The sequence below is a fragment of the Halichoeres trimaculatus genome, unplaced genomic scaffold, assembly GCF_033239565.1.
Source record: "Halichoeres trimaculatus isolate MK-OKI-2021-1 unplaced genomic scaffold, fHalTri1.1 fHalTri1_scaffold_16, whole genome shotgun sequence".
NCBI lineage: Eukaryota > Metazoa > Chordata > Actinopteri > Labriformes > Labridae > Halichoeres > Halichoeres trimaculatus.
Window position 1 is genome coordinate 1643250 of NW_027437194.1, and position 24185 is coordinate 1667434.

Genomic DNA, 24185 nt, shown 5'->3' on the forward strand with positions numbered 1-24185 from the left:
TTTAACAGTTAGCTTGATGTCACGTTAGCCTGCAGATATGTCGTAGCAGGCTGCTAGTCGTGCTACGTATAGCCAGCTACTTACAACGTTAGCTTGTTGTCACATTTCAAACAACAGCGCTACGTATCTGTACTATCTCATAAAAACAGGATTCATGTTATCATAAATACACGCGTGCATTTGGGCAACGAAAGTGGCGTTAAGCGTTATTCATTCAAACAAGGTAGCATTTTTTAAACACTAAATTAAAACAGAAAATGTCGTTGTTCTGTGTTCACTTCCCAGGTATGATATCACACCATGGAGTCAGCTTCTGTTGAGGTCTGGCCGTTACAGAGCAACTGGTGTTTGGAGGTAAGAGTGACCATACTAACCGCTAACTGCTAACTGCTAACTGCTAACTGCTAACTAAGCACTGAAACGCCAGTGACTGTGGATATCTAAATCCAGTTTTTACTTTGTGTGTTTAATACAAAGGCTGGTTTCAGAGTGAAGTTATGGGATTTGTTTAACATCCATTAAGTTGTTGTTATTGAGGTAATAAGTGAGTTTTTGGTGGTTGCACCCTCATGTTGCTTGACCAACCATTTAAAGCTTTTCAGTAATTTCTATTTTAATGAAAAAGTGAAATTAAAATAAAAAAAGAAAAAATATTTTCCTGGTTTAATGAGTTATTTAATAAAACTAAAATTCTAATATAAATATTTTTCCATTTTACAAGACAGCAGAAAAGTTTTTTTTTATTTTTTATTTTTTAATGAGATAGCAAAATTAAAAACAATTTCATTTTTAAATAAGATAAAAAAAATCAAAATAAATATTTTCCTGTTTTTATTAGTTATCTTATAAAAAAAGAAAATTCAAACATAATTTCCTGTTTCTACAAGACAGAAAAAGAAAAAAAAATGTAAATATATTTTTATTAATAAGATAGAAAAATTAAAAATAATTTCATTTTTAAATGAGATTGAAAAAAATTAAATAAATAATATCCTGTTTTTATGAGTTTTGAATAAAACAGAAAATTCAAAGATAAATAAATACCTTTTTTTTTTGAGAAACGGCTAAATTAAAAGAAATGTCATTTTTTAATGAGATTGCAAAATAAAAATATTTAATTTGTCTTTTTAATGAGATTGCAAAATTAAAAACAATTTCCTTTTCAAATGAGATTAAAAAATAAATAAAAAACTTTTTGTTGTTGTTTTAAGGAGATAGACAAATTAAAAATGAATAATTTTCCTTTTTAATCAGAGTAATAAAAAAATAGATAATTTCCTGTTATGAGATATTTACTACGTAAAAGCATATTTTTACCTTTTTTATTTACTGATTTTTCTAAGTGATTGAAATACACCGCTGTATGAATAATCTCAAAATAATGGAAAAAAGGAAAGTGAGTCATGGATACAGAGCTTGTCGAGCTGGTTCAACATTTCTGAAGCTCAGAGCAGAGAGGGTCTGGACTTTGGAGCAGATAAGTTAAACAGGTGATGTTCGGCTCTTAAAACGATGTTTTGCTCTCATGGATTTTTGGATTTGAGTGGAGCTGACTGAGCTTTCATTACTGAAAGAGGAAAATCTCTGGATCAAGGTTCACTCACAGAGTGGGCTGTGATTTTATTCTGAGCTCATTCTTTCTCGTCATTTTACTTTCACATGCCATTACCGCGTCGCAGCTTTTGGAGAGGGCCTCATAAAGGTGGGAGTGCCACCAGTTTCTTCACAGACCTGTTATTTACTCACTGACAGTTAAATAAAGATTTTTGAACCCCGACAACCTTTGGCTCTTTAGTGTAAGGCTGGTTTTAAAAGGCTGAATGATTTTCCTGAAAGCTCGCTGAGAAACTACGTCTGAGGCTTCACTGACGACACGCCAGCCTTTAATCAGACCGGGCAACAGAAGCAGCCTGATTGTGGCTTTGCTAATTATTCACATCAAACCACGGCTCACAGTCACTCTCACTATCATCAGGGAGCTGATGAGCTCGGTAATCGATTAAGAATCCTGTTTCAGAGCCAATGTGGCTGTTACCCCTCGTGCATAGCTGCCTCAACATGTTAGCGTCTGAAATAAAAACCAGGAGATGTAGAAGAAATGAAGAGGTCGTTATAAAAAAATGAACCCAACATCAAAACTTTACGGCGGCCTTGTCTGCCTTCATGATTAAACCAACAGCTCTGAGAGAAACTGCCTCAGCAGAGTCTCCGTTTCATAACCAGCTGTCAGCTCACCTTGAATCAAGGTGGGTATAACTCCCATCAGGGGATGTCACAAAACCAACCACGTATCAATAATTCTGCTCGGTTTACACAGTCCCATCAGGCCTCTGCTGTAACTGCTCTGGAGTATCACGTTGTCTTTTTCGTGTCCTTTTCTTTTCTGGGAAGGAGCCTGATGTGAAACTTCAGTTTTTAAACCAAATACCAGGGGAGGTCAGAGGAAGTCGAGAAACGGTGAAACCTGCAGGAATCTGACCACGTGTGGTTTTCACCGGGGACTACAGACCTGTCAGAGAGACTTCAGGAGTCTACACGGCCTGTTCAGAGAGTCAGCGTCACAGAAACAGGTTTTTATTTAACTTCATCTTAACAAGACATGTATCACCACAGCTGCTGCATCACTTTTTAGGATTCAAGGTTTTTATTTGCCTTTTGTACATGAAGCAACAGTCAGACACAAGAACTCTTGTGAGATGTTTGTTTACCTATATTGACATTAGAGAATGTGAACCTCATTTAAACAAAGAATAAATGAGAAAAAATAAATGAATAAAAATAAACAGTATTTTGAATAAAATAAAAAAGATAAATGAATGATAAAAATAAGGACAATTTTGAATAAATAAATGATAAAAAAAATATTTTAAATGAAATAAATAAATAAAAAATAATGATGATAATGAATAAATAATGAAAATATAGATAAATAAAAATATTTTAAATAAAATAATTAAATAGCAAAAATAATGATGATGATAGCAAATAAATAATTAAATATAATTAAATAAATAAATAATTATTAAAAACAATAATGATAATCATGCATAAATAAATAATAAAGATAATGATAATTATAAATAATCAAATAATAAAAATATAAACAAAATAAATAAATCAATAATAAAAATAATGATGATAATAAATAAATAATAAAAATAAAAATGAAAAAATATTTTCAATAGAATAATTAAATAAAAACGATAATGATGATAACAAATAAATTATAAAATATAATTAAAAAAATAAAAAATTAAATAAATGATAACAATAATGATAATTATGCATAAATAAATAAATAATAAACGTAATGATAATAATAAATAAATAATTAATAATAAATAAATCGAAATATTTTAAATAAAATAGATAAATAAATAAATAAAATGAAAGTAATTGAGTCCATAATTGATATACGCCCTTTCAGGCTTCGGACTCCAGCTCTATCAGATGAGTCTTCTCTTTCAAAATAAACCCATAAAGCTTCTCAAATGGTCTCTCCAGGAGACATGCAATTGTGTAGTGCACCTTTGAAGGATGATACATTAGAGCCCAGAGAGTATGGATAGTGTTTGGACGCTGTGGGGATGGAAGAGCAGTCCTTTGGCTTCATCCATTAGCTTAATGTGTTCTCTTCCTTTCACTGGCCAATCCCATCAATGCCCCAATGACCACTTTGTCATCTGCTTCTCTCTGTTCACCTCTCTGTGTTGTTTGGGGAGAAGAAGGAGAAAATACCCGACTGTATGGTGGATGTACTGGTTCACGTCTTTGTGCAGTCCTTTTCCTGCTGCTGTCAGCGTCTCAGATGAGGAAGATGAAGGGAATCATTGCGGCCCACTGGCTTCATCACTGCAGCTACAGACTGAAGACAGTTCTGTTGTTGCAGTTTTACCTTTTGGCTGTTGTTCATTTTAGTTTGAAATGAGAAACAGAGTGTAACTGAGTCAGTCGCTTCTTTCCCAATAGTTGTATAGTTGTAAATAGTTGTTAATATCTTCCCCCTGTGTCAGTGTCACTGTGTTTGCTGGAATCCACCACAGCCTTAAAAACACATGTCTCCCAGCTGTCAAAGCTGCCGAAGGTCCAGAGCTCACTGCTCCAGATTTTAAGAATGCAAACGTGGGATTATGCATGCTAAACATCACAGCAGTGGGAGGATCACTCGGGGAATGTTACAAATCCTGCTTTAATTGGACAAACTTACATGAAAACTGCAGAAATGGACCAAAAATGCTTTGAAAATTTAAAAAGCAATTAGACTGAACTGGAGAGAAAGGCAAAGCAATCACCGTGGGGTTAACTCTGACCGTGAAAACAGAATGATGCTCATCAAATATTCCACACTGATGTTTCCTAAATATTTTTACCAACTCTTCCATTAATATTAACGAGTCACTCAGGGCTTTTTGTAAACTTGGAGTAATCAGAGGGTCACTCACTGCCTTTTAAATAGCTACTGTTCAACACTGCAACGATTCTTTCTACAGACTGATCACTGGGGTTTGCCCTTAACCGTCTGTGGGCGGTGATGGTTTCCCTCATTATAAATTTATACCACTGGTTAGTTTCTGAGGGCACACACACACACACACACACACACACACACACACACACACACACACACACACACACACACACACACACACACACACACACACACACACACACACAAACAAACACAAAAATCTGTATCACGGCTTGATAACTAATAATAAATACCGGACACCACCACAACATGGGAGGGGTTGGCAGCAGACCAGTAAAAAAGGGCAGCAACTCTGTGGAGGTAAATTTTTGAAGATTTTAAAAATTAGATTTCTTTTTTTTTATTTTGTAATTTTTGGCAAATAAATTCCATATTTTTGAAAAAGAATTGCAATTTTTTTCTTTCTTTCTTTATTTTAAATTTAGAAATTACATTTTTTAGCATACTTGAGAAGTTTTTACAAATTTGGGGAATTCCCAAAATTGGGAATTTTTACAACTAATTAAAATCTTATAAATTTTGCAAACTTTTTAAATTTCAAAATTTAGGAATCTTAACAACTAAAAAAAAAAAAAAATCAAAAATTTTTCACATTTCTGTTTTCTTTTTTTTTATTTGGAGAGGTTTTTTTTTTTTTTTTTTTTTTTACAACAAATTGAGTTTTTATGTTAAAATCTTGTAAATTTAGCAAATTTTTTAAAATTACAAAATTTAGGAATTTTAAGAATCCAAAAAAATTAAATCATTTTCAAATTTTTGATTTTTTTTTTATTTGGAAAATTGAAACTAATTTCAATTTTAGATATTTTGCAAATTTTTGAAATTTCAGCATTTTTGGAATTTTTAAACTTATTGAAATTTCAGAAATTTAGAAATTTCAATATTTGGGGAATATTTTCAAATAATTGAAATTTAATAAATTTTGCAATTTTTTTTTTCAAATTAATGACTACAAATTTTTCAGTTTTTTTTAAAAACTCAAATTTAATTGAAATAAAAACCTAAGACATCACGTGTGAAATTTTATAAACACAAACAAAACTTGTTCAGGTCATTACTTACAAGATTTTATCAAAGCTTAAAACTTTATACACTTTTTTGTCTTCATTGTGAAGATAAAGTGGATTTTGTTGCTCCTGTATGGCTTTAATCCAGGTGCACTGGCTTCTTTGAAAGTGAAGCTTTGCAGACCCCTGATCCAGAGCAGAGCCGTGTTTTTATTTTGGCTGATCATTTCCACCAACTCTCCTCTGGAAGCTCTGAGCTGAGGAAGATTTGTCTTGCCTGAGCATCAAAGACTGTTGTTATCTGCAGACAGACGTGCTGCAGAACCAGGACAGAGCTGGGTCAGACCTCCTCCAGAACCGCCTCCTTCAGTGTGTTTACAGCATAAAACTTTAGATGGACTCTTTGTGGTTACCCAGTCCCAGGAACTGAGCTTGTGTCTTGATTTATAAATACCATATCTGGGTCAGTGTATCATTTCTATCTGGCGTTTAGTGGAGCTCTCTGTTCCTTTTCTGCCCGGGGCAGTGCAGAGACATCAGTAGTGTGTGTGTAAGTGTGTGTAAGTGTGTGTTTGCTGGATGAAGCTTGCAGTCTCAGGAGCAGTAGAGAAGAAACATATTTCCCCAGAGGAAGACGAAGGGACAGCTGAGGCTAACTCGTCAGATTAAACAGCAGCTGGAAAAAAAAGTAATACGACAAAAAACCCAAGAGTTTTGCTGTGTAATAGCTTTCATTTGCAATTCATATTTGTGTGTATATGTGTGTGTATCTGTGTGTGTGTATCTGTGTGTGTGGAGTTGGTGGCAAAAACAGAACTGCTTCTCTTTCAAAGCACGTCGCTTCACTTCGTCAACCTCAGGAGTTTTTTCAGCCTGATGGAGTCGAGGGAAACGAATTCAACAACGTGCACCTGAAGAAGACAGAGGCTGTTTTTGTCAGAGGAAGAAAGACATTTGAGTCTTTCAGTGAGACTCCTTTTAACAAACCCTTAAAAAAAGACTTTTTTATGAGGAAACTAAATTAAAAAAGAAGATCCATCATACAGCGACAGTTTTACTCAAGCTAGTGTGACGGGAGACTTACTTCTTGTATGTTTTGTCTTTAAATCTGGAATATTCTTTGGTGCCCTCTGGTGAACCCTTTTCTTTACTTCTTTCCACAAATGTTCAGTTGGATTGAAGTCAGGTGATTGACTAGGCCGTTCTAACAGATTGATTTTCTTTTTCTGAAACCATTTGAGAGTCAACTTTGCCGTGTGCTTTGGATGGTTGTCCTGCTGGAAGGTCCAGCCACGTCTCATCTTCATCATCCTGGTGGATGGCAGCAGATTCAGATCAAGAATTTCCCCATACATGGCTCCATTCATTGCTCCGTCAGTTAGATGAAGTTTGCCAACACCATGAGATGAGAAACAACCCCATGCCATGATGCTTCACCTCCAAACTTCACTGTTGGTGTAGTGTTTTTCGGCTGATGTGCAGAGCCATTTCTCCTCCAAACATGGTCTGTAGTATGACAGCCCAAAAGTTCAGTTTTGGTCTCATCTGACCAGACAACATTCTCCCAGTATTCTACAGGCTTGTCAAGATGCTGTTTAGCAAACTTTAAACCAGCTTCAACATGCCTTTTCTTGAGGAATGGAGTCTTGCGGGCTGAGCGTCCATAGAGGCCATGGTGGTGGAGTGCACTGCCTATTGTTTTCTCTGTAACAATTGTACCTGCTGCCTCCAAGTCTTTCTGGAGCACTTTCAGGGTGGTCCTTGGCTGGTTGAGTCCTCTTCTGGCTATCTTTCTGACTCCCTGGTCAGAAATCTTCAAGGAGCTCCTGTGCGTGGCCTGTTGATGGTAAGGTGGTGCTTCTTCCACTTGTGAATAATGGCCCCAACGGTGCTGACTGGAATATTCAGGTGCTTTGATATAAGTCTGTAACCAGTTCCATTCTGATGCTGAGCAACAATCAGGTTGTGAATGTCTTCAGAGAGCTCTTTGCCTTTACCCATCATGAGGTGTGTGCTATTTAACTGCTTGCTACAGATTTCAGGTGGTATGGTGCATTTCCTGTCCAAAGTATTCAGCCTTTCCATGGTGTTTTCAATACTTTTTTCCTGTGTTATCGTACTTAATTCACCATAATCATTATTTATGGACCTGAACGTTGTGATTTCTTTTCATGTGTGGATTATTTGAGTTAATACCAATGTCTGGGAGAAATTTTGTCTCAGATGACCCTATAATAAAAAAAAAAAGTTTTGTAACCTTATTCTGGGAGGTTTTAAACGTCATTGTCTGTGACTGGTGGCCCACAGAGTTCACCCTCACTCAGCAGGAAATGACGGCTGTTGATGATCTGATCTCTTGCTGTATGATTGGATTAAGTGTTGGTGGTGCTGCGTTTGCTTCATATCTTCAAACATTAAGGATCAGAGCGCTCTCTCCAACTATGCGTAATGCACATTAACATGTGTAATCCATCATTTTTTGACTGTGGTTCCTCATTATGCGTGAAGAAATCGACCACACAGCAAACGAACACACACTCTGGGTAAACCGGAGTCAGGAAGGTCAGATCCAGACTCTTAATGTGATTCAGTGTCATTTATAAAACATGGGACCATGCGATCAGAGGTCGTTAAGTCTGTTTGCTGCTTCACTCGCCATCATCACCATCTCAATGAAATCCCAAACTGCTCGGTACAGTAAACAAAGTGTCCTCATTTGGTGCTGATCAGCTGATTCAGAGACGCTTGCTTTAAGACAGAGGTGAACTTTTTGGTAGAGCTCACAGCAGCGTGTAAAACAGCTGATCATTGTTATCCACAAAGGCTCCTTTAGGACCAGTTTAGAAACCAGGTCACTGCCCTCGAGTCATCTCTTTGTTGGTATTTCTTTAATAAAAATGAAAACGATAACAGCCTCCTTACCTCTTCTGCCCCTGTTGCTCGTGGAGAAGATTCAGAGCTCGTATCAACTCTTATAAATTCTTCATTTGTTTTTCAAACAGGACAATGTCTGCTTTTATTCTGAGAGGACTGCTAGATGTGGCTGAAATTAACTCCTCACTGAAAAATGCTGATTGAAAACAGGTTTTCTGGTGTTGACATTAAGAAGGAAGTGATTGTTTTTGATTCTTCAAACTCATCACGGTTTGAGGACAGGAGCTCAGCTAGACAGCTTCAGATCTCCATCAACACCAACACCAGGGGAGGCCACACATAAAGATGGCGTTATGAAATCAGATTACACAAAACTGTAACTGTTAGAGCGCAAAAATATGTCATCAGATTACCAGTATATTTGATAAAATGGGGATTATTTTGCAGGATTATAATACTGTTTTGTAGGTAAATGCTTGGATAATTTAGAACCAGTAGAGGTACTGAATGAATCTGCCTTAAAGATTAAACTTTTTTTTTTCCTTTTTTGAAATTAAGTTTTTGGACACCTAATTTTTTCTTTCTTTTTTTCTTTCAAACATTTGTAGATCGCAATTAAATAAATGATAATATAAATACACAAATATGTGAAACATACATACAATGTTTGAGAAGGGACAGAAGAAGGCTAAAGCTAAAGCTAAAGCTAAACCTACCTCTACTTACTTTTTTTAAAGTGTAAAAGGAGATTTTATGGTTTCATGTTTTTCAATGCAAAAACAAACAAACAAAAAAAACAGAGCAGAATGTGTATGTCTGGTATAGTAGTAATTAAAAGTAATCAGGTACATTACTTTAATATTGTGATACTTAGAGTAAGTTACTGATTACATTTTTTAACAGGTAACTTGTCGTTGTACTGGATTTTATTTCTGAAGTAACCCTCTCAACCCTGTAGGTCCGTGTATGTTTTGATATTTGGATTTTCTGTTTAGAAAATGACAAAAAAAACAAAAACAAAAAAAGTGGCTATTTTTTTTTTCTTTTCTTTTCTTTTTTTTTTCTTTCAAATTTTGAAATAAAAATCTAAAAAAAAAAAAAAGATTTTTATTTTCTATTTCCAAAAACAAAAAAATGAAATATCGGTAGACAGGAACAAAAAGAACACCTGTTTTTTTCACATTGTGCAACAGGAAGTTGCCTTTCAAAGTAAGAGCACCAGTCAGGATGGTGCTGTGTCAGCTAAAACTTGAGTGACCCCAAACAGAGACAGATTTTTTTTTTTTTTGATCCCTATAAGGAGCCTATGAACCCTCAGACCCCGTCTGACTGATATTGTGTGTGGTCACTGTCAAAATGTCAAATAAATAAGTGAAATATACATAAAAAACATAAAAACTGACAGCGTTTGATATTAACTCTTGGTTTGTAATCTTATATAGGCTGATGCTAAGTCCTTAGCGCTGATCCAATTCGTGTCTCTGCAGCTTGTGCTACTTTTATGATCCCCCTTCATCATCCTTCTTTCCTGTGTAGGTCCCATCTGGAAAATTAAACACAAGAAAAAAGAAACAAAAAAGCATGACGTCCACGTTGAAATGAAACAATGTGCGTGCATGTTTTTTTTTTTTTTTTTTTTTTTTGTATCATGGGATTCGTCTGTGTTAAAATTTGTATCATACAAATACATGTTTCGTAACTTTATTATTTATTATTGTGATCAACTTTAACTTTTTCCTACTAATTTCCTTTATCCATAGCCACAAATCCACGCATACACATTCTTACACACCAAAATTCTTCTGTCCTACACAGCACCGTCCTGACTGGCGCTCTTACTTTGAAAGGCAACTTACTGTAGCACAAATGAGAAGACTTTTTTGTTGTTTCTATCTTCTGGTGTTTTATTTTCTATTTTTAGAAACAGAAATGGAAAACCAACAAGATTATTTATTTTCTTTTTGAATTTAAGAATCGAAAATCAAATAACCACTCATTTTTGGTTTCTGGAGAGCAGAGCGGACTGAGACCTCCAGCGTTCAGCAGCGAGGGCCGTCTCTGTTTTACTGTTTGACTCATTCTCATGCCTGGGCCTTTTATTAGCGCTGCAGTCATCAAGGGAAATTCACTTTTATGAGTCCTATCATTTATTTGGCAGAAGAGCAGTTTCTAAGATAAGTGGGGCTATCATGTCTCCAACTCATGCTATCATTATTACAATCAATAAAGCACCTGGCTGGGATAAAGGAACAAACACATTCACCCTGCTACAGTTCATTTCAGTGAAAATATGTTTTATTGGTGGAGCATTAATAAAACTCTCAATGTTACAGATATTTTCCTCCTTAAATCCTCGTGCTCTGGTCTGTTCCTGTCTGAACAGTCATCATGTTAGAGCTCAGTGTCCCAGGGGAAGAGGAGGTACAGGCTGCAAAGGAAGAAGGAGAGGAGAGTGTTTGTTTCCCCAGGGGAGGTCGAGTGTCGGTGTAACAGGCCACAAAAGGAAGCGGGCTTTAGGAGGTGGAGCAATACATGTGTGTCAGTGTCTGTGTCAGCCTCAACCCCCTCCTCTGCCTGGATGTTGATGTTTTGGCTGTTTTTGGATGTTTCTGGGAAGAGAGTAAGAGTGGTTACAGCAGCCACAGTGCAACCAGTGTGAAAGTGACTTTGAGTGTTGATTAGCGAATGGAAGAAGCTAATCAGAGCGAACGTAGCATGGAGAAAGAAAAACAACAAAAGTGAAACATAACTCCAAATAGATGAAGCTTTTTCCTAAATGAGGGTGAAACTTGGCTTGACTTTCAGGAACTTTCAGGAACTTGGAGAGCAGCACGAGAATAAAAGCGACACAAGTTAGCTTTCTGCTAAACAGGTATGTGTCGCATACCTGTGGTTTGCTTGTGCTAACGTGTTAAGTCCGGTTCACGGCTCTCGAGTCTCTCCCACATAGAAACGCGATGCTACAGGTGGTTGCTGGGATAGAGAGTGTGTTCATGTTGTCACAGTCAGAGGCTGTGGGTGTGGGCTGCCGCTGGCACTGAGCCCAGTTTGGATGTTGATGCACTAATGTCCAAAATTTGGAGGTTTCAGTGCAGATTTTTTCACCTTTAGTTGTTTTATCTACGTTTAGCAGGAGACAGAGATTTTTAGCTCCATTTTTGTAAATAATAGGACAAGAACATTGAATTAGATTGTTGACAGAGAAAATAGTGTGCATACATGTGAAGCTCCGGCCTTTTTTCACGGCAGATATTTTGCGTAGTCATAACAGTAAAATCCAAAGTGTCTGCTCGGTAGAAAAACATTATTTTGAATCATCCAGATGCAGCTTTGACAGTTTGCCAGCGTGCAGAAACCTGCATCCTCAGACCGAAGCACCTGCGTGGTGTTCAGCTGAGAATAATTTCATTATCCAAACCTGTTTTGTTTTGTCAGACCTGTGAAAACATCTCCAGTGAGAGAAAAGGGTTATTTTTGAACCTGCTGTTGCTACTGTTTCTCAGTCTACCTATTATCACCTGTCACCATCCTGTTTCCTAAAATTGAACTCCCCAGTAAAATGAACACACCCTCAGCTCCAGCTCTTTGTTGGAGTGTGTGTGGTGTCTCCTCAGCTGTGTTTCAGGTCAGACTGAGGCTGTTATTCTGCCTCCTTGGTGGTTTTAGACACTTCTCTGAGCCGTTGGGTGTTTGCCTGCTTGTTTGTCACCTCACATGGTTTTCCTTTCGGATACTCAGACAGGTTGCTTTTATTTGATGTTGCACTGTTCTATTTTTTTTTTAACAAATAAATCTCCCCTTACCTTCCTGCCTGTGGGACAAACTCAGGCTTTCACTCTGAGTGCTACTGTACATGATCGCTGAGGGGGCGCTGGGAGCTGAACCGTGGTGTTAATCTGTGAACTGAAACAGCAAAACTCTGATCCTGAATTTATTATAAATGTGCGACAGAAATGCATATTTGGTTGATAAATGAATAAACTAAGATTTAAAATATATCATTAAAAAACAAGTGGTTACACTTTGTGTTAGAATAGAATAGAAAATACTTTATCCCTGAGGGGGAATTCAGGAGGAGTCACAGCAGCAATCAAGAAAACAAAAGTAAGAAAGTGTAAAGAAAGTGCAAAAAGGTCCATCAGAAAATAGATGCTGACAGCTTGTCCCTCTTCAGGTGTTAGCTCTGCTTGCTGGGTTAGCATGGCTAGCTCGTCCATCTTATTGGAGATAGATCTTACGTTCCCAATAACGATGGATGTAAGGACAGGTCCATGTCGTCACTTCTTAGCTCACACCTGAGAACCAGCACGTCGTCCTCACCTCCTTCTCCTCACCTCCTTCTCCTCACCTCCTTCTCCTCACCTCCTTCTCCTCACCTTGTGGGTAAACATCTGGCCTAGCACCAGTTAGCATTGACATGCTACAGACTGCTAACAGCTAAAATCACATGTAAACAATACAGCCTTGGTTACATGTAGGATCTCCAGACAAACACAGGAGAAGAAGTTGTAAAAATATCACTGAAGCCACAAAAAGTTTGGTGTCCATGACCAACAAATGAGCCAAACAAAGTTATGATCCACTCCAAATAAAAAAATGACAAATAAGAGAAGAAAAAAGTACAAGACATGGACAGCATGGCTAGTTTTTTCTTTGCATATTCATGAAGAGCAACACTGACTGGCGTAACCTGCCAAAACACAGATATGTATGCACAACAGCCAGGTTTTTGTTTATGAGATCCTTGCTGTATTTCTCCAATCGTCCAGCTAGCCTGTCCGTCTTATTGGAGATAGATCTAACGTTCCCAATAACGATGGATGTAAGGACAGGTCCATGTCGTCACTTCTTAGCTCACACCTGAGAACCAGCACGTCGTCCTCACCTCCTTCTCCTCACCTCCTTCTCCTCACCTCCTTCTCCTCACCTCCTTCTCCTCACCTTGTGGGTAAACATCTGGCCTAGCACCAGTTAGCATTGACATGCTACAGGCTGCTAACAGCTGATTTCACATTTAAACAATGCAGCCATGGTTACATGTAGGATCTCCAGACAAACACAGGAGCAAAAAAAGTAAAAATATCACTGAAGACAAAACCAGTTTGGTGTCCATGACCAACAAATGATCCATACAAAGTCATGATCCATTCCAAATGCAAAGATGATGAAAAAGAGAAGAAAAAATTACAAGAAATGGACAGCATGGAACGTGTTTCTTTGCGTATTCATGAAAAGAAACACTGACTGGCTTAACCTGCAAGAAATTGGATATGTATACACAACAGCCAGGATTTTTTAATGTGATCCTAGCTGTTTTTCTACACTCGTTCAGCTAGCTTGTCCGTCTTATTGGAGATAGATCTTACGTTCCCAATAACGATGGATGGAAGGACAGGTCCATGTCGTCACTTCTTAGCTCACACCTGAGAACCAGCACGTCGTCCTCACCTCCTTCTCCTCACCTCGTGGGTAAACATCTGGCCTAGCACCAGTTAGCATTGACATGCTACAGGCTGCTAACAGCTGATTTCCCATTTAAACAATGCAGCCATGGTTACATGTAGGATCTCCAGACAAACACAGGAGAAAAGTAGTAAAAATATCGCTGAGGACACAAAAAGTTTGGTGTCCACGACCAACAAATGATCCACTCCAAATTCAAAAATTACGCAAAAGAGAAGAAAAAATGACAAATATATATAACAGCCAGGTTTTTTGTTTTTGTGATCCTTGCTGTTTCTCTACAATCGCCCAAATTTAGAATTTAGAGCTCAATATTTTTCTCTCAAGTGTGAAAAGTCAGAGTTTCCTTGAAGCATCGTGAATCACCACAGTCAAAACTCAATATCTGGGTTTTATTTCAAGGTGGAAGTCTTTATATATTGCTGAAGGAATATTTCTGACCGCTGTTCCTGTGAGATTTCTCTGAGGACGATGAAAAAAGTTGGTGGATGTTATGCAGGTCTATTTGTAGTGCATTCAAAAGCAACGTGCAGCGTTTTTACCTAATGAAGTGCTGGTTCATCAGAGAGCGTTTAAGTTTGATCATGTTAGAGATGAAGCAGGAGCCTCATTAAGCTGACCTTTGAACTTTCAGCCAATAGGATCAATAGAAAATCACTGAGTCATTATAACGCCAGAGTCTAATCTACGTCCTCTCCTCTGCTGAAGAGTATTAATGGTGAAATAACATGGCCTCAGCAATTCATTTAGCATCTGCTCTGCCTCCTCTTCCTCCATCTTCTCAGCGCTGTGACCTTTCCAAAGTAGGCCACAGACATTAGAGGAGCTGAGGTTTCCCACAGGCACAGAGACCTTTAACAGCTCTCAAAGCAGGAGAATATTCTTTCATATTTACAGAAAAAACCTTGGATAAGATTTTATCTTATCACAGTCAATACTTCTCTTTCACACTTCAAACGCCCACGGGCGTTATCTGCTCCAAGGAAACTGAAACAACCGCTCGCCCGCTCTGAAACTCTTTGTCTGTTAGGAGTCTATTTTTGTTGTCTTTCATTCTGAGATGATATCATCCTCCAGGGGAGATCATTTTTTAGTAAACAAAGACTACAACGCACGGCCACTCGAAGCATACACTGTAAGAAAACGTATGAGCTCTGTAGAAGAAGAAGAGAGGTGAAACGTGTTGCGATTCTGTTCCTGCGAGCTCAGATGTCAGAGGTTTTCATCCTTTAACAGAAAAACCTCACACGTTGTGTTTTCAAGTCTCAGCCTTGTGGGTGTTTGGTGCCAAAAAAGGGAGGGAGAAAAAACAGAATCTGCTTCAGAGATTACCATCTGGGACACGAAGTCCGCTCTGCATCACCATGCCCCCAAACAACCTGTGATTTCATCCAATCCAAATGCAAAAATATTGATTGCTTTGATAGCTTTTTTCCTCTTCTTGGGCAGTAACTCACTGCTGTCCTGCAGCCTCCGGGGCATCCGGTGGAAATGTGTGAGATCAGGGCTATAAAGATAAACATGACTGAACATGCCTTAAAAAACATTCACTACAGGAAAAAGATAATGCAACAATCAGCGCGCTCTGAAACAGTCGATAAACCGTCCTGGACAAAGCGTGTTTCTGATTGAACAAAAATAACTCTGCGTACATGAAGCAGACAAGAAACAAATTGCATCCCTCGGTGCGTCCATGTGTGTGACATTTCTAAAAGAAATCTCTCCTCGGCCGACGCAGCGCGCTGAGGCAGAGAGGTCTGAATGAAAGGCCCAACCCCCACAGAAGTCATGATCTCTAATGTCTTCATTTGATTCCTTCATTTTTTCAGTCTGTACACCTCAGTCTGTTTGAACACAAACGTGTGGAGAAATGAAGCAGCTGCAGACAAACAAACCCTGCAGTTGGGTGACCCCTTGAGGCTGACCCCAAATATAGACTTTAATTTAATGGCGCTGATGTAGCAGATGGATAAAAACTGTTTCCTAAGGGTTGATATGTTGAAAGATTCTTCTTCTGTTTTCTACTTCTTCTTTTACTTATTCTTCTCTACATTTTTTGGCTTGCTTCTACTCCTTCAAATTTTGTCCAGTTTTCACCATTCAACTTTTAAATTATTCATTTTTATCAGGGCAATATTGTTATGACTTCTCACTTCTCTAACCTTTAACATTTTTAATAAATTAACTGTTTTTGAACAAAATCACCCCATTGTAATAAATGGAAAACTTTAGCTAGGACTCCCTCAACTTTGTGATTCTTAAACTGGAGAGAGACAGAGAAAAAACTATGATCTATAGCAACAATTCTTTGACTCCTTTGCAGTGGCTCCTTGTAGCTTTAAAAAATATTATTGACAAAATGAATTTTTATTTTTCTCACAGAGGATATTGATATTTTAAGACACAAACATGAAATAGAATCATGTGTTGACATTTTGTTGAACTAAATATTAATCACCACTTGCGAAAAAGATTTCAATTTTTTGAGATTTTGAATTTTTTTTAAAGTTTTTGTATATTTTTAAATCTAATTTTTTTGATAATTTTTAAAATTTAGAAAATGGGTTAAATTTTTTAAGATTTTGCACATTTTTTAAGTTTTTCCGCTTATTTCTGAAAATTTTCACAATTTTTGAAAATTTAGTTAACGTGTCAAATAACAATTCCCCTGAAAATTAAGAACATTTTTTAAATTGAAATTTTAATTTTTCATGAATCTATTTAACCTTGGCAAATATTGGACATTTTTGTATTTTTTTTTATTTAGTTAGTTTGTAAAACAACAATTTCTTTGTTAATGAAGCAAATTTTTAAAAATTAAAATTAAAATTTTATTGAATCTATTAAACCTTGGCAAATTTTTTTTAATTGTACAATTTTTGAAAATTTTGTAAATTTGTGAAATAACAATTTATTTGAAATTCAAGCAAATTTTTGAAAATTGAAATTTTTATTTTTCCCAAATCTATAAACCTTGTCAATTTTTTTGAAATTTTGAGATTTTTTTTAAATTTCAGTAAATTTGTAAAATTACATTTTGAAAAATAAAATAAATTAAGCCATCTTTTGAAATTGAAATTTTTATATTTCGAATATATTAAATCTTGGGAAATTTTTGAACTTTAACATTTTGTAATTAAGGCAGGTTTAAAAAAACGTTTTTTTTTATTTCTAAAATGCTTTTTAAAAAAATTTAAACTGTTTGAAATTATTTTTAAAAATGTGCAAATTTATGAAATGTATCATTTTATGAAATCATGTATTTAAAAAAATAAAAATTAAGACATTACATATATAATTTTGTAAACACAAAAGTCTTCTTATTTAGATTATCATTTACTACAAATCCACTACTTTAAACAGGTAAACCAAAACACCTTCATCTCTCACACTGAGAACACCAGCAGGTGTAAAAGTCCAGCTGGGACCGGCTCCAGGTCCCAAACACAGACCTGATCTTCTTGAACTCAGGGTCCCTTTGTCATGTAAACCTCTGTCGTGGTTCACTCAGGCAGCTTGCAGCAGCTGCTTTAGGACTACAGACCCAGGAGGTTGAATAAATGAGTCTTTTTGGATTATAATTTACTCTCAGTGCAGAAACTTGGCGTCCTGTCTGTGTTAGCGTAGAGAGGAAGTGTTGATAGGTATCATTTAAAAAGTTGGACGTCAACTTTGATGGGGAAAGTCGGAGCTGTCCTCCCTGAATCCCAGCACGAGCAGCAGCAGCAGCCAGATGATTTTTCCAGGCCGTAATGAAAACTGGTCTGACTTTAATGGTTGATGCTGGCTGAAACGTGGAGTTTGTTGTCCAGAGGGCTTTTCCATCAGGTACTGATGAGCAATTAGAGAGGAAGTGATGCTTTAATAAAAGCTCGGTGATGGACTCCAAAGTTTCACAGTCATTATGAAGAATCACGTTCAGACGATCAAGGCTTCATGCTCCAACTGTCCAGATACAAGCTGCTGTGACGTTACTGTGTGTGTGTGTGTGTGTGTGTGTGTGTGTGTTTACCAGCAGGTAAAAACATCACCTGTAACTCCCTGTTAACAGATGGTTTCTCTCACCTCCTTTTTCATTTCCTCCACCTTTTCAGCGATAACCACGTCTTTACAGCTAAACGGTTTTCACAAACTTCCATTTCCCTGGAACACACACACACACACACACACACACACACAGAGTCTTGTTGTTTGCTGGCCTATTTTAACATTCCTCGCTGTGTTGAAACAGTTTGAGTGAAGCGCACAGGCTGGAGGGGCTGATTGGACTTGTAGTCCTCAATCAGTGCTGGACCAGATACCCAGTCCCCGTTCAGAGCAGCATAATAATCAGCTCAGTGTTTTTCTCCGGGCTTTAAAGCGCAGTGTGACGGGCTCTGTGGAAAATTCAGCTTTTATCAACTTTTCTCTGAGCGCCATCTCTGCAGCACCAGGGTCCATCTGCTACACATGAAAGTCCATCAGAGTCCAGACTTCAGGAGCACACGTCTGTGATCCAGATCACCCAGAGTTTGCAGAGTGAGTAACTATCGTTCAGAACATTGGTTCAAGACTCAGAGGAATCCCTGGTCAGACCTGGTGGTTCAGGTTCTGGGATGAAGAGGTCTCTGACGTTAAACTCCACAAAGGCCTCTGTCAGTAGCTGGTTGGTACGTGATGGTTCAGATAAACCTGAGACCAGAAAGGACACAGAGTCTCTGGTCCACTCCAAGGATCCAGGGGGAGAAGGAGTGAATCAGACCTGAGCAGCTTCCTCCTTCAACCCTTTTCTTTTAGATTACGGTGTTTTATTTTTTCTCTTAACTCTTAGCTAACACGTCTGATAAGAACTTTTATTCATGGTTGAATTTGGCATTTTGACATTTTCAGCCATGAAGAGCTTGATGTGTGGGTGGTAATTTGTTTTGGAAAGACAACAATGTAATAAGTTCACATCATTTTTGTCAAAATGATATAAAATTATGAGTGCCATTACAGTTTTTTTTTTTAATACATTTTAAATAGTTGCAACATTTCTAATTGTTACACTTTGATTGGTTGTTTGGGTCATTTTTACATTTGGGCCGTTGCTAAATTTGGAGTTGTTTCATTTTGAGTCATTCATTTAGATCGTTTTTACATTTGAGTCATTGCAACATTTTTAGTCTTCCCAACATTTTCACTTTTTACATTTTCAGTCGTTGAATTTTGAACTAGTACTTTTAAACCTCTTACATGCTGTGTCATTGTTATATTTTGGGTCGTTGAAACATTTTGAGTTGTTTCGTTTTAGGTCATTGCTACGTTTTGGGGCGTCATGACATTTTTAGTCGTTACATTTTGAGTCTTTACATTTTGAGTTGTTACATTTTGAGTTGTTACATTTTAAGTTGTTAGATTTTAAGTTGTTACATTTTGGGATGTATATTGAGTCGTTACATTTTGAGTCGTTTCATTTTGAGTCATTTCATTTGGAGTTGTAACATTTTGAGTCTTTATATTTCAAGTTGTAACATTTTGAGTCGTTGTATATTGAGTTCTTACAGTTTGAGTTGTTACATTTTTGAGTTGTTTCATTTTGAGTATTTACATTTTGAGTCGTTACATTTTGAGTCGTTACATTTTGAGTCGTTACGGTTTGAGTCGTTACATTTTGAGTCGTTACATTTTGAGTCATTTCATTTTGAGTTGTTACATTTAAAGTTGTTTTATTTGAGTCTTTACATTTTGAGTTGTTACATTTTGAGTTGTTACATTTTGAGTTGTTACATTTTGAGTTGTTACATTTTGAGTCGTTACATTTTGAGTTGTTACATTTTGAGTCTTTACAGTTTGAGTCGTTACATTTTGAGTCATTTCATTTTGAGTTGTTACATTTAAAGTTGTTTTATTTGAGTCGTTACATTTTGAGTCGTTACATTTTGAGTCATTACATTTTGAGTTGTTACATTTTGAGTTGTTACATTTCAAGTTGTTAGATTTTAAGTTGTTACATTTTGGGATGTATATTGAGTCGTTACATTTTGAGTCGTTTCATTTTGAGTCATTTCATTTGGAGTTGTAACATTTTGAGTCTTTATATTTCAAGTTGTAACATTTTGAGTCGTTGTATATTGAGTTCTTACAGTTTGAGTTGTTACATTTTTGAGTTGTTTCATTTTGAGTATTTACATTTTGAGTCGTTACATTTTGAGTCGTTACATTTTGAGTCGTTACGGTTTGAGTCGTTACATTTTGAGTCGTTACATTTTGAGTCATTTCATTTTGAGTTGTTACATTTAAAGTTGTTTTATTTGAGTCTTTACATTTTGAGTTGTTACATTTTGAGTTGTTACATTTTGAGTTGTTACATTTTGAGTTGTTACATTTTGAGTCGTTACATTTTGAGTTGTTACATTTTGAGTCTTTACAGTTTGAGTCGTTACATTTTGAGTCATTTCATTTTGAGTTGTTACATTTAAAGTTGTTTTATTTGAGTCGTTACATTTTGAGTCGTTACATTTTGAGTCATTACATTTTGAGTTGTTACATTTTGAGTTGTTACATTTCAAGTTGTTAGATTTTAAGTTGTTACATTTTGGGATGTATATTGAGTCGTTACATTTTGAGTCGTTTCATTTTGAGTCATTTCATTTGGAGTTGTAACATTTTGAGTCTTTATATATTTCAAGTTGTAACATTTTGAGTCGTTGTATATTGAGTTCTTACAGTTTGAGTTGTTACATTTTGAGTTGTTACATTTTTGAGTTGTTTCATTTTGAGTACTTACATTTTGAGTCGTTACATTTTGAGTCGTTACATTTTGAGTCATTTCATTTTGAGTTGTTACATTTAAAGTTGTTTTATTTGAGTCTTTACATTTTGAGTCATTTCATTTTGAGTCCTTACATTTTGAGTTGTTACATTTTGAGTTGTTACAGTTTGAGTCGTTACATTTTGAGTCATTTTATTTTGAGTTGTTACGTTTAAAGTTCTTTTATTTGAGTCGTTACATTTTCAGTTTTTTACCTTTTTGAGTGGTTTATTTTGAGTTATTACATTTTGAGTCGTTACATTTTGAGTTGTTACAGTATGAGTCGTTAGATTTTCAGTCTTTGCAACATTTTGGGTTGTTGAAACATTTTGAGATGTTTCATTATAGTTAGGGTTAGGGTCATTACTTCTGATTCCTTTCACATACTGTGCCATTGTTACATTTTGGTCGTTGCAACATTTTAAGCCCTAAAATTTTGAGTCATTTTCAAATTTTGGGTGGTTGCAACATTTTGAGTTGTTGAAACATTTCGGGTCGTTGAACTTTGAGTCATCACGTTTTGAATCAGTACATTCTGATTCCTTTTACATTTTGGATAATTTTTACATTCTAGGTCGTTGCAACATTTTTTGTCGTTTTTACTTTTTCTCAGTCGTTACATTTCAGACTCTAATGAGCGTCAAACAGACACTCCACAATCTACAGGTTTTAACACTTTTGGATTGTCTCATATTTTTCCAAGCAGGAACCAGGAATAGACAAAAAGTCTTTTAATAATGAGAGAGCGCCATCTTGTGGTCACCTTGAAGCTGCAGTTTGTAACAAGGCCGGTCATATAACGTTATTGGTACATGACAGTAACACAGGACACTTTTACATCTCTTTACTCAATAAAACTGAAATTAATCAGATAAGATTTCTGATCGACCCCAATAACTCGGTGTAACCGATTATGACGTGTTGTAAATGAAACACTGAAACATGAACACATGAAACATTTCCAGAGCATGAAAAGTTTTCTCTTTTTGAATAAACTGATGTAGTTATTTTTCCTGTAACACACATCTCTGAGGGGAGAAATCAGGATTTTCATTTGCAGTTTGTTCACACAGCTGTGGCAGATTTCCTGTGAAGAAAAAGTGACACGTTTCAGGTTTTTCTCTTTCCAATTTAAAATCTGAAAAATGAAAATGAGAAGCTGTTCACAGACTGAGGCTCAGTCTTCTTTGAACTGGATCCTGTGTTTTTCTCTTTGTGTCGTTTTTGACGGCTTGCAGAGTAACGGTTGGAGAAATGCCTCAGTGAATAATAAATGAAGCGTCCTGACTGATGGGCAGTAAAAACTTCGAGGCACTTCCTCCATCACGTCCCAGGATCGATGCACAACATCAAATCCAGGTTTATGCTCTGAATGAATATTTCCACTTCAGCCGTAAATAATCCTGAAGATGAAACAAGAATCACAGCAGTGACATCAAATCTGGATTTTTCCAACAGTTTAATAAACGTGAGGCGGAAATGTCAGTACAAAAGTTTAATCACATCTTCACAGAATGTAAAATCATATTAACTGATCAGTTTTTATACATTAAACACTTCAAACAGGAAACAGAAGAGTCCTGTTCTCACATGTCTCAGCCCAACATTCGCCGCAGCAGCCGCGATAAACGACCACTTACTCCAAACCGCCTGAGAAATGTACGACTACTGCATCACCGCTAATTCAACCTGAGCTCAACGTCCCTTCAGCGCGGAGCATTAGCTAATGAGCCTCAGCCGCTGACGGCAACAGATCGTACACTGGACTCAGACTCAGGCGTCCTGCAGGAACAAATCAACTCAGAGTGTTTGCAGGAGATTTAATGCTGCACTGCAAAAAACTGAAATCTTATCAAGCGTTTTTATCTTGTTTTAAGAAAAAATTGTCTTATTATACTAAATAAGAGCCACATTCGACTGAGCAGTTAAGAAAATGTCTTGTTTCAAATTATTTAAAGACAAAATGAGGTCTGAATGATGTAACAAGTGAAAAAAATCTGCCAATGGAAGAAGAAAAATTGACGAGAAATTTTGCTTGAAACTAGAATAATGTTTTTACACAAGTAACTTTTCTCTTCTTCCACTGGAAGATTTCTTTTTTTTTTACTTGTTTCAAATAATTCAGACCTCATTTTTGTCTTAACATAACCTAAAACAAGAAGTTTTTCTGGACTTTTTCTGTGAATGTGGCTCAGATTAAGTCTAAAAAATCATTAGCTACTGAACAAAAGACAAAACCACTTGGTAAGATTTCAGTTTTTTAAAGTGTTGATTTAAGGACCTGTTAACATCTTAAACAAAAAAAGGCATTAATTAAAGTGAGGCACCCACTCCAGGAAAATCACTGTAGGGGGCTGATTAAAAGTGGATTAAAAAATATATAAATACACTAAAAAAAAAAAAACGGAATTCTTATCAAGTGTTTTTGTCTTATCTTTGGTAGAAAATATTTTTTAGACTTACCATGAGCCACATTCACCTGACCAGGAAAATGTCTTATTTCAATTTATTTAGAGAAGAAAAATGAGGTCCGAATTTCTTGTAACATGTTAAAAAAAAAATCTGCCAGTGGAACAAGAGAAAAGTTTCTTCTTTTCAGACTTAATTCTAGTTTCAAGCAAATTTTCTAGCAAATTTCTCTTGTTTTATTTGCATTTTTTTTCTTGTTATAGCAATTCAGAACTCATTTTTGTCTTTAAATAACATAAAGTCAGTAATTATTCTGGATTAATATGGCTAATGCGGCTCAGATTAAGTCTAGAAAGCATTTGTTACTGACAATAAGACAAAAACACTTGATAAGATTTCAGTTTTTTTACAGTGTGGATTCAAGGACCTGTGAACATCTTACACAAAAAATGCATCAATTAAAGAGAGGCACCCACTTGTAAAAAAAAAAAGAAAAAAAAAAAATGTAGAGCGCTGATTAAATGGGATTAAAAAAATACATGTTAATACACTGCAAAAAACTGAAAAGTTATTACATTTTTTTTGTCTTATTTTCAGCAGAAAATTTTTTTTTAGACAAAATCTGAGCCACACTCACCTGAGCAGCCCCGGAAAATGTCCAATTTCAAGTTATTTAAAGACAAAATGGGGATCGAATTTCTTGGAACAAGTAAAACAAAATCTGCCAATGAAAAACAAAAATAGGTTATTGGATTAAGACTTAATTCCAGTTTCAAGCAAATTTAATGGCATTTTTTTTCTTGTTCCTTTTGCAGATTGTATTTTACTCGTAACAGCAAGTCAGTCCCTTATTTTGTCTGAAAATAACTTGAAATCAGACATTTTTCTTGACTGATCCAGTGAATGTGGTTCAGATTACGTCTAAAAAGAATTAGCTACTGAACGTAAGAAAAAAAACATTAAATAAGATTTCAGTTTTTTACAGTGTGGATTTAAAGACCTTTCAACATCTCACACAAAAAAGGCAGTAATTAAAGTGAGGCACCCGCTCCAGGAAAATTTAAGTAGGGGACTGATTTTAAAGAAAGCTTCATTTGAAGTTTTTTTTTAAAGATTTCAACAAGGATTAAAAAAAACTGTAAATACACTGTAAAAAAACTGTAATCTTATC